Below are 12,500 nucleotides of genomic sequence, written 5' to 3' on the forward strand. Positions count from 1 at the left end.
AGTCAAAAATATTATCCGATTTATAATGTTTTTCTCCTCTGGATACACTTTTATGCTCGTCGGATAAGTATTTCATAAGGGAGCCCGCCATTGTTCTGACAGTTTAGAACCAGTTACTAAGTTACTGAGAGTCATTACGAAGGAAGTGACGTCACGACTGTTGAAGCTAGGTTTCATACATACATCCAATCTTTTATATCCGAAGAAATTCCTGTATAAGCTGATATTGCCTTGCCTCAGAATATAATCAGTTGAATTGATCTTTTTCCACATGTTTAAATCGTGTGATATACTAAATGTCAACAAAACACGGGATTCCGCTGACATTATATCTAGATAATGTTTTTATTTCCTCCAGTGAACTAAAGACTTGTTGAATTCGGAATATGAACAGCAGAGAAAGGGGGAGAAAGAGCGAGAGAGAGAGAGAGAGAGAGAGAGAGGGGGGGGGGGGGGGGGAGGGGAGGTTTTATAGTTGTGTGCGATTGTTTGCATGCGAATGGCTCACTCTTATATATATATATATATATATATATATATATATATATATATATATATATATATGCAAGAGAGGAGTTCATATCGATCCCTCCATTCTCGTCCAGAAATAGTATATTTTTTAAAACAAATGGCATATCTGAAACATAATTGCCCCTTGCTGGAATCATGTTAAAACGTGGTCCTATACAATTTCTTTCTTTCTTTTCTTTGGCAAAATGAAGCAGCTGGCATAATAAATCAGACATAAACTAACAGATCGTAACAGGAACAATGTACGGCATCACACATGCCTAGCAACGGCCCATCCCAGTTCCACATGTGATAAAAACAATCAAGCTGTTGTCACAACTACTAGCACAGTGGCTTTAAAAATAATCAAATTGGTGGAATATTTCATTGCTTAAATGGTTCCATGTCTTGCACCTGATTGTCGACATCGCTCGGAGAAGGAGTGCTGTCAGTTTCATCGATTTCGAATTGAGAACCACTTTGGTTGCTATGAGTATGATCGTTATCTTACTAATCTTAGACCTTAGTTTCTCCTGTGTCTTTGACACATTGGGCTGTCCAGATTCGCCATTCCTCCCTGTCCTGGGCTGCCGTGAATGCCTTGTCCCATGTCAGCTCCCAGATTTTAAGTTCTTGTCGACAGATACTTTCCACGTGGTCTTTGGTCGTCCCCGGTTTAATCAGAGCTGTTGTTATCCTTTTCCCATTCAAATGCTTTTTTGGGGGGAGGAAGCGGTCTTCCTTCATACCGAGGACGTGTTGTCACCACCTAAGACGGCGTTGTTGGATGCTTATAGATAGTTCGAAGATGACGTCACTCAGGCCTTTGTTATGGTTTTTGCCATCCGCGTTTGTGAGTTGTTCTCACTAACCTGTATCAACCAGACTATAAAAGTTCATGGTTACACAGAGTTTGTGTGTTGGTCCGTTATACTTCCGGATGGCAATGTTGTGAACTCCTTGGCCAAGCGCATTCTATCTATAGAGCTCCGCTCGACAAATATTTGCTTTCCTAAATGATTCAAATGCAATGTGATGAACACGTGGCCAGCTGTGTCACCGGACACTTACCCCCTTTAACACAATTATATGAGGGGTTGTATGAAAAGGAAACTAAAATAAACAAGAACGCTGCACACAATGGGATGAAATGTTCGACAGACTAAATACAATTTTTGATGATATACTAACAGAAACAGTGTATATATCTATAGAGGGGAAAGTAGACCATTAAATCGAGAAATAGAAAAATGGGAAGAAAAAAATTTGAATAGAAAAGACTGAGGAAATGCTGAAGTAATAATAATAGAAATAGTTGTAGAAGTTAAAATTTCTCTCCAGATGTAAACATATAATCAAACAATTATACGCTTATAATGGTCTTTGTGAACAGATGGGTTACAATTATAAAGGTACCATAATTATACGTTTGGATCGACTGTAGTTGATGATTGCCTGTAACAAAGATAAACAAAATTATCTGCCTGTTTGATTATGGGTTAGTTTGAGCTACTCGCCAATTTGGTTTGAAACAGACTAGTCTTTAGATCTTTATATTAAAACTACTTGGTATCAATATATAAATGATTTCTTAACTTTTTCATTATTGTCACAAGCATTCGTAAGAAGTACAAACTAGCCCTAAATCTAACTACATTATAATTAAAAGTGTTTCTTTACAAAGGTCGGTTCCAGAGTATTACAGAATATCATTTGTATCTTCTTTATGTCTTGTTTCCCAGTTCTGGGGGAACCATTTAAATTTTCATTGGTTCTGTTTGAAGTCATGTTGAGGAAGGAAACAGATTGATTTTTTTATTGAGAGATTATACTTTTCTTTATAAATCACCTTAAATAAAATACTCGTAGTATCAATATAATGTCTTTAATAATATATTTCTTACGTAGCCTTTTGGTGATACGTGAAACTTCAAGATGGTTTCAGACAAGCTATAAACTGCTGTTGTGGATGTTAATATAATCTATGTTGAACTTACAGTTTTTGTCTCATTTTTTTCTTATTGTTCTTACTAACTTTTGTCTCAAACCTAATACTGTTCTACGATCTTCATTATATTGGCATCGATATGACCTAATTGTGTCGCAGAATTACCAAACCATTAGTTTCATGTTGTTATCTATTCGTGGCATGGAATTATATGGCTCTTTAAGATGTCCTTGTTTGGATTTATAGGTTTTGTGTGTTCTTATAGAGCATAAATTTATAGCTAAACGAAAGCATTTTTCTCTAACCAATGACTTTACTGTCGTAAACGGACAAAACATGTTTTTTTCTTCATTTTGGCGAGAAAAACATTAAACATCTACTTCAAATATCAATCCATTAAGACAACACTCAATTTGTCAAAACAACTGTCTCAGATTTAAGACTTTTTGACCAGTTAGTGGTCACTAACTTCAATCATGGTTGAAAAAAATATTGATTGTAAAGTATGGAATAAAATGTTTTGTCAGTGTATATTAATTCTGCCTGCGAAGTAATTTGCCATTTCTCCGGCCTAAGCCATCGTGACTTCTTTTGTTGTATAAAATCGATGCATTGGAACCGTTTTACTGAGAGCCTCAGTTATTGACCAACGTGGATAAGTGATAGTTAAAGAAAATTAGTTGTTAGAAACAAAATGAACAGGATGCACATGATTTAAGTAGATCATTACACCGCAAAGCTAAATTCATAAACTTATATATTTTTATATTGCCAACAAAGGGAGTAAATGTTTATAATGTTGATATTAGATTTGACTAAACTTAGAAAAGAAAACGTTAATTGATAAAACACGAAGAATTATTCCTCTTTGCTCCAAAACAGTCGCTGTGAAATGTGTTTATACGCATTCTTTTAAAATGGTATTATGCCCATTTAGTTTTTTTCAAAGTTTTTAAAACAAAAAGAGTTGAATTAATAATCGTGATGTTGCCTAATAGGGACACGAGTCCGGTCAAAGAAAACTTCATAATTAGAGAGACTACTGATAATTACTCAAAACACGGTGTTTTAATATCCTGAAATCATTTTCAAACACCTCGTCAAGAACGTTAATGTCGTGTACAAAAAGGTTGACAGACAGAGATGATAGAATGAGAGAGACAGGGAAAGAAAGAGAAGAGAGAGAGAGAGAGTGAGAGAGAGAGAGGAGAGAGAGAGGAGAGAGAGAGAGAGAGAGAGAGAGAGAGAGAGATTGAGTCGTGTAAGGAGGAAGAGGTAGGAAAAAAATGAAGAGCTATAGGTAGAGACAGATATATAGATAAATAGATGATAGAGTGGGGAGATAGAGAAAAAAAAAGAAGAGAGAGAGAGAGAGAAAGAGAGAGAGAGAGAGAGAGAGAGAGAGGTAGAGAGAGGGAGGAGGGTACAGGAATGAAGTCAGATAAAGAGGGAGAGAAAGGTTGGAAAGGAATATACTGAGATAAATATGATATAAAGATATACAGATAGTTGGAGAAAAAAGAATAAAGGGAAATAGAGATCGATCGATATATGGATATATATAGATAAATAGATTGACAGAGATTGGGAGAGAGATACACACACGCACATACACACACACACACACACACACACACACAGAGATAGATAGATAGATAGATAGATAGAGAGAGAGAGAGAGAGAGAGAGAGAGAGAGAGAGAGAGAGAGCTGTATTGATAATAGAGATCGATGCTCAGAGAGAATATGAAAAATTCGTGGTGTTGAATGAAATTAAAACATCTTACAGTAATCCATAACACCGGATTTTATTACGATATCTGTATTGTAAAGCAAACAATACAATATGTAGCTAAAACCTCTTGGATAAAACCCTAACTATTCTATTGCACGGAATCTTAGCCAAGTCCTCAACAGTCGTAACGTCACTTCCTTCCTAATGACGCATGGTAACTTAGTAACACTGGCTCTAAACTATCAGAACAATGGCGGACGCCCGTATGAAATATTTCTCCGGCGGGCATAAAAGCGTTTCCAGAGGGAAAAAAACACATAAAGTTGATCATGTTTTGACTTTTACACATTCTGATCACAAGGCATATGAAAAGGGAATGGAAAGTTCTAGCCAGCATGAAGAATAAAAAGTAATGATTTTCTTTGTTTAGAACCAAGATGGCCGCCGTTGCCAGGCGGCGTGACATCAGACTACTGAATCCTCCCTAAAAAACTTTGGGTTAGCCCGAATAATCAGCATTATTATATCGGAAAAACTTGACATTAAAAGTTTACTTTAAGATCTAAATTATGAAATTCAATTGGAATATCTCTGCCTCGTTGAGAACTATGAATGGAATTTCATAAACTATTTAGATCTCATATCGTGTGCGTCTGACCGTTTTCACTCTATATGTGCGTCTATGTGGTCTTGTGGTATGATACTCGTCTTCGGATCGGACAGTCAAATGTTCGAATCCTCCTCTGAGTTTAGTCCTTGGGAAAGGTTCTTTGCTCACATTCATTTCGTCAACGTACTCAGGTGTAAAATGAGTACCTCTCCATTCACCCCGTTGTACCTGTCGGAAAAAAATGTTATATCTGCTTACAGGCGTCATGTTTCGTCCTACATGGTAAGTATTGCTGTTGGCTAGGATCCCTTTGTAATGCGCTTTGAACACGTTTAGTGAATATTACCCTGTACAAATACTCAAGGTTTTGTGGGGTTTTTTGTACAACTAAATACCCTCTAATCGTGCTCAAAGCGCTTTACAAGTGTTTGCTAGCCAACAGCAACACAGCATGTAGGACGATAGGAAACGCCTATAGACGATAGTACCTTTCTTTTAAATTAAAGACCAGGAACTCATTTTACAGATTAGTATGAGGAGAGAATATGAGTAAAGAGCCTTCTCCAAGGACTCGACTATGCGCCGCTCAGAGCGGGGGGACTAGAACCCAGTGCCATTCGATACGAAGGCGAGTGTCATACCACAAGAGCACATAGCAGCACGAGAAAAAAAATAAAGAAGTTTTGAAATCTGCTTGACCACAGCATAATACCGATTAGAGACGATGGGTCACATATTATCTTTCCATTTTTGTCTGACGCTTCATTCCTCCTAACACAAGAAACCGGGCTCTCTTTAACGCTCCTTGTATCCTTAAGAGGATCAAACGGTTACAAGAAGGCAGCTTGGAGATAAAAACATTGTAAGGATTTGTCCTTTGTTTACTTAATTAGACGACGGTAAAGGGACGCAGAGATCGATGCGGTTGGAGTAAACACAGTATAGCCCACAGGTACAATGATGATGATGATGATGATGATGATGATGATGATGATGATGATGATGACGATGATGATGGTGGTGGTGGTGGGTCGATATTGACAGAGTCATCTTCATTGTTTTCATGTGTCGTCAGATTGATAGTCGATAATACTGTTCTTTACCACTATACCCTCCGCCTCCGCCTCCGCCTCCGCTACCGCCACATATACAATAATACCATCGCCACCAACAGATCATCATCATCATCATCATAATTATCATCATCATCATCATCATCATCATCATCATCATCATCATCATCATCATCATCATCATCAACAACATCATCATCAACATCAACAGCAGCAGCTACAACCACCACCACCACCACCACCACCACCACCAGCAGCAGCACCAACACCACTACCATCTTGAATTCTATACGGCATAAGGCCTCCTCTTCTCCGTGAAGTAATTATAAAATAATCATCCTTTTTGTATTTAATTCACGGTACCAGTTGTGATTTGCTTTGATATTTGTTACCCTGAGTTGGACTGTCATCTTATACAGCCACAACATTATCTAGATAGAATGTCTAAAACACAAGGAATAATAAAATGTTATAAAATGTAAGATAGCCTCAGGTTATCAACAAAGACAGACGCCAAGATTTATCATTGCTTATTAAACTGATCTTACATTCAACTCCCTTGCATTTGACATTTTTTTAGCTTTATGTATTCGCAATTTATTCATATATAGACATATATATATATATATATATATATATATATATATATATATATATATATTATATATATATATATTATATCATGTTTCACGATCGACGAGAACCCTAGAGAAACAGTGAAATGTGCATTATCAAAAGTTCATGTGTACGATGTGTTGATTTCTTTTTAATGCCGACATTGTTAATTTTCGTGTGTGATCGAAATAATTGTTGCTCATCATTGCTCCATGCAACCTCTTTACAAAGTAATCTTTCATGCCATCTTTAAAAATAATACTTTTTGATATTTTGCCTTCATCTAATCTATATCGATAATTCAATCAGTTACGAGTAACTTTCAATGCTTTTAAACTGGTAGTTCCAAACAGAAGCACAGTAATTATTCATTATATCATATTACGAAATTAAGCAGTCCGACTGATTTTTTTGGGATGTTTTTTCCTTGTATTTTTCTTTCTTGCTTTTGTCTGGCACCTTTCATACACACTTGTTCAGTTCTTTGATTATTCATTGTTTGTTGAGTCAAATTATTGATAGAATACCATACTATTTCTTCAATCCCGTCCATTGGAGACATATCAATTGTAGTGCAATTGTGAGAGTTTATATACTGTATACTCATTCAGTTTTCGATATTTCATTCTATTTAATTCCTATATAGCTCTAGTATTAAATCCATACATTTCTAAGGGACACGATTTGGATAGACTCAAAAACACATTCTAATGGCTAAATCTAGTTTTTAAAAATGTTATATTCTAATAAATATTACTTGAGTTTTATAAATGATATTGGTATATTCTAAGGATAATACTTGAGCGTAATATGATATTATATTATAAGGGCATTAATTTAATTTCTTTATGATGTTGTATATTTAAAAGTCATTACTTAAGTTTTTCTATGGTATTGGTATATTTTAAGGATATTACTTGAGTTCCTGCATAACGTTGGTATATTCTAAGGATATTTCTTGGGTTCCTGTATGGTATTGGTATATTTAAAGGATATAATTCGAGTTTCGATATGGTATTAGTATATACTAAGGAATTTTATTTGTGTTTCCGACTTATATCGATATGTTTATTTGTGAATGAGTACTTGAATAAAGGCATCGGTTGATATTGTGCTTGAATAAAAAGGCCAATCAAACAGTGACTTGTACTCTCTGAAATCGAATCAGTGCTTGTAAGACGTCGGTATAGATAGTATGCGTTTGGCTTAGAAGCTCACAACATTGCCATCCGGAAGTATAACTGACCAACACACAAAACTCTGTGTAACCATGAACTTTTATAGTCTGGATAATACAGTTTAGTGAGAATTACTCATAAACGTGGATGGCAAAAACCAATAACAAAGACCTGAGTGACGTCAACTTCAATTTATCTATAATAATATTTTCTTACCGGCTGTTGCCGATTGGTAAATCAATCTCAAACAATTCTTTAAAAAAGCAGTACTGTTTAGAAATATTTATACATATTACGGATTTATGAATCAATAATGAGTCACACAAACATGCAAACAATGTGTGTTAATGTAATAGAAACACTCCATACAGCACGTGGACACAGTATCGTCTTACTGTTCTCGTTGATAAATCGATCTCAAACAATTCTTTTTAAAAATAATTTGACGTCTTATTTACTGTTTATACACAGTCCGGGTTTATGAATAATTTGTAAATGTAATGATGAAGTTGAGTCACACAGATATGCAAAAAAATTATTGTGTTACAGCGTGGCTCGGCGTTACGGTCTTTGCTTCGTACCCGAAAGGTACCGAGATCAATCATCCGCCGCTGCACTGTATGCCTTGAGCAAGCCACCTCGCCCTAGCTTAATTTGCGGTACTCCACTGCGGCTGACGCATGGGTTATTACAGTCTTCCCTTGGAATAGACCCTAAAGAAAAAGTTCCTCTATGGGATGAATAAAGGGAATTTTATTTTATTTTATTTATTTTATTTTTTATTTTTTAATGCAATAGAAACAATCCATACAGCATGTGGCCATAATATTGTCTTAATGTTATCGATTGTTAAATCGATCTCAAACAATTCTCAAAGAAGCATGTGATTTTATCGACATTTTACTGGAATTTATGAATTTTTTTTGTTTACAATAATGATATGGTCGGACCACATAAACATGGAAAATTAATGTTTTAATACACATTATCACGATCTGGTGTATTTCTGGCTAAGATAATCGGTGAGATTCCAGTTTGATTTGTCTCGACTTTGTGACATTTCTTTCATATCGAATCATATAAACCGTGTCTGTTTTTTTTTCAGGTGAACAAATTCCGATTTAAAAAATGATAATTTTTTGCTTTATAAATAAGAACAATACAAAATAAACTTGAGCTTTAATATAGGGCAATATTCACTAATCCCGCTCAAAGCGCTTCAAGGGGGGGGGGGGGTTGCCCAATCAACGCTTAATATGTAGGACGAGCCATGATGCCTGTTAGGCGATATTACATTTTTTCCCGACAGTAAAAACGGCCAGGTACTCATTTTACACCTGAGTACGATGAAATAATGTGAATAAAGAGCCTTTTCCAAGGACTCAACTATGCGCCGCTCTGGCCTCGACCCCAGGACCAATCCGATCCGGAGGCGAGTGTTATCCCACTCGACCACAAATGTAACTGTAAATGCCTGCCAAAAGCGCCTGAACATTTTGAGGGATTGTATTATTATATAGAGTGGCATAATTATAAAGAAATAAGTTAAAACCATTTTGACACATTTATCAAAGGATTTATCTGAAGTCAACGTTGAGTGTACTCATTTGCAGGTCTGACAATCCAACTCGTTATGTGCCCATTGTTGTAATGACAATATTCTCAAGCCAACGTAAAATATCGTCGATTACAACAATGTTAAATCAAGCCCATAATAATTGCCCATAAACAGACCTTCTAATATGTGCACCGAGGTGATGGCACTAAGAAGTGAATGGAAAAAGATATTGGTCTTTCAATCTCTCTTCAACAAAGGACTTTTTAATCAAATGCATTTTCTAAAAAAAATAATTTAAATTACCATTTCAACTGCATTAAAAGTTTTTAATGTATTCTTGAGGGAATCCGACGAACGCGAAAAACGTTAAAGTTTTTGATGTGGGCCGATTGGATGAGGCAAACTTCTCTCGCCGTCCGAAACCTAATGTTTTGCAGAAAAAATAGGTATCTGAAATGTTTGGTAGATATTCCGTATTAATTATAGGAGGAATTTCGATGTGCGTTCATTTACAATTCATTTCTGAATAGGTCAGTTATAAGGAGGAAAACTGAACGGGAATTCCCAACCCTGAGTTGCTTATAAGATAACCCCCCCCCCCCCTCCCCACCATAAAAAAATAATACAAAGTTATGTGTGCGCGTTATGTGGTTTTTGAACCGCCAGAACTCAATAGCAATCAAATATTTCCTGACTAGGCCGCGATGTAGCTGCCTTTACAAAATTTGAACATTTATATATAAATCATTTCATTTTCCCCTTTGCGAGCGACCCGAAATATAGTCCAGCCAAACTCATATTAAATAAGTGGGACCGAATATATATATGTTCATATTTGTAGGTCCGATAACCCAACGCGATTGATAGGCTTGATTTAACATTACTGTAATGGAGAATCGTTTGCGTTGGTTTGATAGTTCCTACATGTTTTCATTACAACAATGAGCCAGTAACCATTTGAGTTATCAGACCTGCAGAAAAGTTCACGTCGGTGGGAATTAAAATGTAATCGTCATGAACTATGATTGTTCAGAGCCAATAGATAGGTCAAAATAACAATCCATAAACGCTCTTAAGGATTTTTTTCTACCAACGAAAAATGATTGGTTATGTAACAATTCATTTTGATTTTTTAAAAATTAAATGAATTACTTTAAACACTGATGATAAATATAGTTTATGGAGAAGTGCCAGGTAAATAAACAGAGAATACAAATATCGCGGTGTCTGAGCCTAACTTATGAGGCTATTGGGTCTTGTTGTATGACACTCTCTTTCGGATCAGAAGGTCCTGGGTTAAAGCCTCGCTCGGCGCATAGTTGAGTTGAGGCCTTGGAAAAGGCTCTTTACTCACATTCTCTCACCGTACTCATGTGTGAACGGCGTACCTGGCCATTAACAGCGTTGTCTCTGTCGGAAAAAATTGTAATATCGCCTACATGACTCATTCAAATGGTTTAGTGTTGCTGTTGGGCAGGGACTCTTTGTGAAGCGCTTTGGGCACGTTTAGTGGATATCGAGAGAGATAGAGAGAGAGAGAGAGATAGATAGATAGATAGATAGATAGATAGAGAGAGAGAGAGAGAGAGAGAGAGAGAGAGAGAGAGAGAGAGAGAGAGAGAGAGAGCAGCGAGAAGTAGCACTCGCCACTCACTGAACTACCCGGGCACAAACAAAATATGGTTTTCATACATAGTACGTATCGTGCAGCCTCATCCAGGCGGAGGTTGCCGCGTTAGTTGGATACCAATATTCCTCTGGCACCGCATTATTTTCATTCTCTATTTTCAAATGGCACTTTCTCCATACCCAATATTTCTCATCATTATTGATATAAGTGCCTGCTCCACACTCATTTTGAACTTTACTTAAAACACTGCTCACCCTTATTTGCTAAAAACATAAGTAATAACAAAAAACGAGTCAGTCTTTAAAAATTGCGTGTTTATTTCAATTCATTATTGAACCAAAAGAGCATATTATTTTCGTCATCAGAATGATCATCAACACGAGTTTTCTTATTAGCGAATTCACACTCCCTTCCTAACACCTCCCAACTCGGAAAAAAATGCCATTATTACGACACACCCTGCGGGTGAAGGACTTTCTGTCTCTCTCAGACATTGCAAACCCTTGTCTTGGCTCCGAGGGAATCATAATTAGTGGCCCATGGTGTAAAGCACTGACAGAATAATTGGGTTCATTTTCTTCTTTACCGCTATGACGAATATTCGATAACCAGTTGATAAAGTACGCAGCCTGAGCATTTATATTGCGCAATATCCACTAAACGTATTCAAAACGCGTTACAAGAAATCACTTGCCAAGTGCAACTCTGAACTTGAAGGGCGAGACATGACACGACACTTGTTATTCGGTATTAAATGGGTTTTTTAAAATTATTCGGACAGATGGCCAGATACTCACTTTACACCTGATTATGGTGAGAGAATGTAAGTAGAGAGTCATATCCAAGGACTCAACTATGCGCTGCTCAAAGCGGAACTCGAAAGCCGGAACTTCCGATATGAAGGCGAGTGTCATACCACTAGGACCACATGGCCCCATATAAGAGATAATGTCTAATGAAAATAAATATGAGCTTTTATAAAGCACATTTCTACGTATTAAAACACCTAAAAATGATATACACAAATCATGCAGGCATTTATACAAGGATTTCCACCAAGTCACCTTTTCAATGCGCTTAAAATGCATCATTTAATCCCTCCCCGACTGGGCTTTATTAGTTTATACAGTAAAATTTGCGAGTTATGCGTTTATTTCTTTTATTTCAACTTTATTTACTTTTTCCAATTCGACCAAATTTGTTGAAGTGAGTTTTGCTGTCCATATGCATTGAGATGTGGATAAATAAGAGATGGATTAATGAATTGATAAATGTTTATTCTACCGTCATTTTAAAAAAACCCACAGGATATGTGTGGGAATTTAAAGACTTTAATTTTCTAGTAATTGAGACGATGGATGTAACAGAAGCTAGACAAACATACAAGAATCGTAAAGCTTCGTGTGTGTTTAATAATTAGAATAATCATTTACGTGAATAGTATTTGGATATTTCTATCGAAATATATTGTTGCCTTGTGCTTTATACATTTACGTTATTGTTGTGATCAGTGAAGAAAATTCCATCTCTTTGTTTCCAAGGACTTTCTCTATTGTTTGATTATTACTCTCGCCTTTATTTCCATCACTTATATTAACAAGTTGTGAAAATAATTTAAGAATTCTTCCTATGGTTACTCTATTT

The 12,500-nt window shown here is 36.2% G+C and overlaps 2 protein-coding genes across 3 annotated transcripts in view; one reads left to right on the forward strand and one right to left on the reverse strand.

The window, feature by feature from the left end:
• LOC144970952 (uncharacterized) overlaps positions 1–12,500 on the forward strand; it is a 326,090-nt gene that overhangs the window by 236,260 nt on the left and 77,330 nt on the right. The gene's annotated exons all lie outside the window — the stretch shown is intronic.
• The window catches only part of LOC144970950 (uncharacterized), a 15,788-nt gene continuing 14,439 nt past the window's right edge, over positions 11,152–12,500 (reverse strand). For both annotated transcript variants that reach the window (XR_013645053.1, XM_078911158.1), the window contains exon 4: positions 11,152–12,500. This exon is cut by the window's right edge and continues 2,518 nt beyond it. The gene's annotated coding sequence lies outside the window, so the exon portion shown is untranslated.

Source organism: Berghia stephanieae, chromosome 4 (genome assembly GCF_034508935.2).
Source record: "Berghia stephanieae isolate SIO BIC M18660-M18661 chromosome 4, UCSD_Bste_1.3, whole genome shotgun sequence".
Classification (NCBI taxonomy): Eukaryota; Metazoa; Mollusca; class Gastropoda; order Nudibranchia; family Aeolidiidae; genus Berghia; species Berghia stephanieae.